Here is a 5,814-nt window from a genome sequence, read left to right on the forward strand (position 1 = left end):
AGATGAGAAAAGAGGGGGAGAGAGAGAGAGAGAAGAAGAGAGGGAGAGAGAGAGAGCAGCAGAGAGGAGAAGAGAGGGAGAGAAGAAGAGAGTGGGATCGAGGGAGCAAGAGGGGGTGAGAGAGAGTGAGATAAGAGAGGGGGAGAGAAAGAAGAAGAGAGGGGGAGAGAGAGAGAGAAAAGAAGAGAGGGGGAGAGAGAGAGAGAGAGAGTGCCTCCCCTGTGCACCCAGGCCACAGTGCTCACCTGCTGCCACCGGTGTGTCTCCAACCACTTGCCGGTATGTATAGCAGTACACCAGGTCACACATCTGAGACAGAGCCGTCATCTGAAACAGAGTCCAGATACATGATTGGCACAGTACACACAATTGCACAAGACAACAACGTCTGCCCGCCCATGCACACCCACGCAGAGGCACCCAAGCCCCTCCTGCCGCCCATCGGAGCATGCCCACCCATGCACACCCAGGCCTCACTGCTCACCTTATGACACCGGCGTGCAGACAGCAGGTCCCATCATGTGCTGCTGCAAGCCACAAGCCCGGGACCGCGGACATGGCCCCCTCTACACCATCCAGCCCCGCTTCGCAGGCCACCAGGTCTCACGTTTAGTGCTGTGTCTTGATTACTCCATGGCATAGGACATACCAGTGCACCCGGCATTATCGCAGGCTGCACACCCGCCCAGCCTAATGGGTGTCACTAACGCTGGGATCCCGGAAGAGACGCCACGTGGTGGTAGGCACGCGCTGCCCTCTGGCTCTGGCCTACACTGTGGTCCAGCAGGGCACACAAAACCTGGGCTGTCCGGAAAGCCGGGACAGGGCATCATCGCAGACTGCACACCCGCTCAGCAGCTTAAGGTGCCACTAACTCCCAAAGTGTACCCAAAGTCACCGTCTCATGGCGGGGTGCCTGTTCCGGCCGCAATGCTCTGGGTGTCACTAACCTTATGCAACACCAGTCAGCGCCATCTGGTGGTAGGCCGTGACTGCCGCAAGGCCTCGGGTTCCACTAACCCTGTGCGCAATAACTCATGGGCCCTTTATGATTGAGAACCGTGGAGCATCCGTCATCCAGTCACCAGCGGCAGAGGGAAATGTGACGTCGTCGGCCCCTTATGTTGGCGGAGTCACATAGCCTGTGATGCCTGTGCCAGATGGGTGTGGTGTGCGTGCAAACCTGCCCTCAGAAAGTGGCTGTGACATGCTGACAACTAGACCGGTGACCTGCACAACACCAGCGAGTACTCCTGTGACGGGTAGCAATGAGGGCCTCCATGAGCCTCCGCATGTGCGCCGGCTCATGGCTGGTATCGCTGGTGCCCCTCTGAGCGGACAGGTGTTCTTCTCTCTGCTTCAGGACTCCATCGATGTCAGTCAGGGCTCGTTGGAGACCATGGAGCGGGCCTAGACAACCATGGATGACGTCCAGTTTCGTATCCATGAGGTCGAACCCCACCCGCACCTGTCCAGCCATCTCCCTCTGGGCCTCCAGCATTTGGGAGACTGCCGAGGCCGTGGGTGCCTTCTTCTGGGAGGTTTGGGTGGTGGGTGGGGTCTCCTCGATGCAGCTAGTAAGCCCTGATCCTGGAGGTGAGTCGCGTATGATGTCAATGATGTCTAGGAGGGCTTGTGCGTCGATGCTGGGGTTGTCCTCCTCGTCATCAGTGAAGAGTGGCTGGGACTGTTCTGCAAGGGGTGTTGACGGTGGCCCTGCAATGTGAAGGGGAGATGGTGTATTGCAATGTGTCCACATGTATGTAGCCGCATGGTACATGTTGACATTCAGACAGCATGGCATTGTACATTGTGACCGTCTATAGATCTGGGCGATGACCCAGAGTCATTGAGGGTGTGCACTGTGCTCTGCTTGATTGTGCATGTGTGTCATCATGGCCATCTCCACCCTTCCCCCAGTACCTGGTGGTCACTCACCATGTTGCGGTTGTGTTGTGTCCTGTCGAGCAGTGTCCTGTCCCCTGACTCTGGCCACAGTATCCACACTAATAACTGTCGACACCAGCTCCTCCATGTCATCCAGCACGAGCTGTGGTGCTGGGCCCCCACCTCCAGTCTGCATTGCTGCCTTCTGGTTGACTGCGAGTTTCTCCTTGGTCTACCGCTTGATATCATTCCATCGCCTCTTGAACTCGTCCATTGTCCTCTTGTGCTCCCCTTGTCCATGATGTCCCACCATATTCCAGTTTTGGTGCCCAATGACACGTTGGAGGTGACGAACAGTTGTTGATCGTGTTCCATCTCCTCCATGACTATGATCCTGTTCATAGTGCTGGTCCAGACAAACTGTCATTGGGAACACAAGGAACAGCAGACCAGTTTGCTACTCGAGCCTTATATCACAGCAAGCTTGGGACATATACCTGGACATAACCATCCTGCTGAGGATTACTGTGTTTGGCCCTGATTCTGATTAAGTCCGAATTGTAGGTGATATTTACCGTACCCGGTAAATATAGATATTTTCACGTAAGGTATTTACCAGTTGTGGTAGATATCATTTAGTCCATGTTTTGTTGAGGAAAGTGAGGAACTACATGCTGAATCTGTGTTTGCTGCAGCTATTACTGCAGATATAATATTTTTTCTAGACATTTTGCCCCAATCATTTTTGGCAGGTTTGACATTTCAGAATCTATCATGGGAAAATGTGAGCTGCAATCGTTACTTCAAAACTCAGACTTCCAATCTCTGTGTAAGCTACAATTTGCATAGGTGTAGTAAATGCACCTTTTCTGAATGGGTAACCTAGTCGGTTTGCCTTTTTCTGGATTTATTCTTGCTGGCACTAGGACACTGTGCACTGTGACACTGCCATTTTGTACCACAGCGTGTGTTCTATGGCCCTAAAATCATATTAGTAAAATTGGTTTCAACTAATTTGCTTATTTAACTTTCTTACAGGTCTATAGTAGAAGTCAAAGAAAAGACACTCATTGTATGTGAGCTAAATTTCACTGTGGAATATGAAGTGTGTATTTAAATGCCCACCTATGTGATCAAAAGATATGACTGTCTGGAGCACCATTGTCCTGTGACTAGGCTGAAGTTTAAAATGAAGGAAAACCTATTTTTATGTATTTCTAAATTACCCCTAAAGAGCACGTTGGTAGTCGACAAGTCTGAGTCCCTAATAAATAAAAAGGTAGCACACTATATATTTATAAATGTGTTAGTATTACATGACCAAACACTTAAAAACCACTGTGGATGTTCAGCTACATGTATAATGAGACTGGCCTAGGTTGGACTAAAACAAGTATTTTGCATCTTCACTAGGGAAAATGCCAGAAAAGTAATTCAAAATTATTTTCCAATTCGTTTTTAAAGTTTGATTTAATTGAGAAATTTGATATCTTTGATTACTTAAGGAGAACAATAACTTATTAAAAAAACAACTGTGGGCTATCTAATCCAGAATAGGCGTAAACCACTTTGAGGACTCATCATGCCTAATGAACTGGAATACACATCCTTAGATGAGAGAGTTTTTAAACTGTGGCTTCAGAAGACAATAGCCTGCATCTGAGCCCAGGATGGTGTTAATTACTGGCCACTAGCATCAATTAGTCACCTTGGAGGGGCAAAGAATAGCAGGCAAAACATAGTGAGCCCACCACTTCTTTTGACTAAAATGGGAATGACAAGATCTGCTCCTGTTCATTCTTTAGAGTGCTGCGAGACCCTTTAGCCACACCCCGAGCAGTGTTATCATGTCAGGTGTCAGGTGGGAAAGAGGTGGAATACGATCTCATCTAAATAGGGTTGTAGCTGGCTAGGGAGCTAAAGAGAGACCTGTCTGGTGGAAAAGGGTTCTGTCATCTGGAAACAGGGCTGTTGAGTAATTGCACAGTACTAGAAAGAGGAAGTGCTGCAAAAGGAGATGGTATATGATGAGAAAGCAGCTGGGACTGGTTAGGTAAAATTCTCCAATCACTGACTAGTACAAACTGGGCTCTGAACAGCAGCTCCTAAAACATTCCTGTACCTAGGAAGACTGTACTTGAAGAATATAGCCCTCCTGGAAGAATGAAGGCTCCTGATTCCTGGTGGAAAAAGAGAACTCAAAGATTCTTGATTCACTCCTGCCAGCACGCAGGAACTGCAATTGCTCGAGGGCTATTAGAGAGGCGCATCACCAGGGCCGGACTGTCATGATTGCCGACGCGGAGGCTCTAGAACTACAGTGATGGCCTCCGAGGGGGACGCATGCGCAGGGATAGGTCAGGCATATTAAAGCCCTGCCTTTCCCGAGTGAATGCGCTTCGCATTCTAGCTTTCGCTTACCTTCCGATGTCACTTCCGGTGCGTCGCGGCCCTTCACCTCCGCGTCGCTCGGCGTTCGTGTTCCTCCATCGGAGCATCTTTCTTCTGGCTCCTCGGGATGCTTCTCCATGAACTTCCTGGATATCCTGCAAAGAAAGAAAGAGAGAGATATTAATTCTTCAATCCGTGGTTACGGTAAACAGCGCGTTGCGCTGCCTTTTTATTTATTTTTGCACATAATCTTACCTGATTTGAGGATTCGTCTGGTGACCGGCTGCCCCTCTGATTGTTGGCCATGGTGAACCTATAAGGGAAAGAGAGCAGCACCCTGAAGTCTGGCTGGTATTTAGTTTTACTCCAGAAAGCATGAGTAGCTACGACAGATAGTAAAGGTGGGCAAACCACATGGGTGTAATCACTCATAAGCTTCCTATTTTTTTACCCATCTCCCAATTAATATATTTCTTTACATTAAAGCATTACACTGTAGTGGGTATGCTAATGCTCTCCTTTATGTTCCTGATTTGAAGAAGGGAATTAGATAAAGGAATTGATTCACTAGAGATTTAGTTGTATTCAGTGTGTTATACCTATTTACTAAAACCTTGTTTCCCCCTTATCTACAGCCTTTTGATTTGCCTTGACGTACTCCTGCAGTTCCTGGGTTGTGACGAAGGAGTGTCTTCCCTCCTTTCCTTGTTTTGCTTCCCTCCTTCCCCTGATTACCTTTTGTTGCTAGACATAATACCAGCACAATAGGTGGTTGAGAGAAGCTGCGGACTATTGTTCAGTTCCCTGACGTTCCTGTAGAAAACACAGGTGAGATCTTGACATGGACTGGGAACAGAAAACAGCCCTGGCAAATTGCTCAGCCGGCCCCCCCTGGGGTCAGGGGGAGTGCAGCCGAGTAGTTTGCGAGGGCCGGTTTTGGGCGATTTTGAACCAGTGGCCATGCTTTGTACATTGCCTGAAGTACTGGTTCAGAAGGCCCGTCACCTGAGGAACCAGCCAGATACATGGAGGGCAGCCCCAGAGGGAGGGCCCTTAACAAGCTGGAGCTCAATCATGACCCTCATATACTCCAATTGGGCCAGGTAAAGTGCCATGAAATAATGTTCCACAGATTGGAGAATTAGGCCCCCCGCAGAACTATGGGCAATAAGTTTCCTGAAAGTCAGGTGGGGTCTCTTTGGTCTCCAAATGAAGGCTTCACTGGCCCTCTCCATCTGTCTAGGTACTGGGAGGGAAACCAATAGGGGGAGAATACCAGCACATAGGTGAACTGCAGGAGGGTCACCATTTTCAATGCCTGCGTCTTACCTCACAGTTAGAGGTTCAGATGGGACCATTTGTTAACATGCGTGCAAAAGGCAGTTCCAATGTGTCCTCCACCATGCTCTCCAATCCCCTATTGATAGCGGTCCAGATATTTGAGACAAGTAACTTTCCATTAGAATGTGTGCTAGCAGTTGTAGTGCAGGTCGTAATACTCAAGAGTGTAAGGGTCTCACTCTTCCCCCAGTTTGC

General features: G+C 49.0%; 1 long non-coding RNA gene across 1 annotated transcript; it reads right to left on the minus strand.

The window, feature by feature from the left end:
• Nucleotides 1–259: 259 nt before the first annotated feature.
• LOC146799465 (uncharacterized) lies at nucleotides 260–4,588 on the minus strand. Its single transcript, XR_014969274.1, has 3 exons — nucleotides 4,534–4,588; nucleotides 4,309–4,433; nucleotides 260–327 (listed from the first exon to the last, which is right to left on the minus strand). It is a non-coding gene; the product is annotated as an uncharacterized LOC146799465 (long non-coding RNA).
• Between the last annotated feature and the right edge of the window lie 1,226 nt (nucleotides 4,589–5,814).

Source organism: Triturus cristatus, chromosome 9 (assembly GCF_964204655.1).
Source record: "Triturus cristatus chromosome 9, aTriCri1.1, whole genome shotgun sequence".
NCBI classification, from domain to species: Eukaryota; Metazoa; Chordata; class Amphibia; order Caudata; family Salamandridae; genus Triturus; species Triturus cristatus.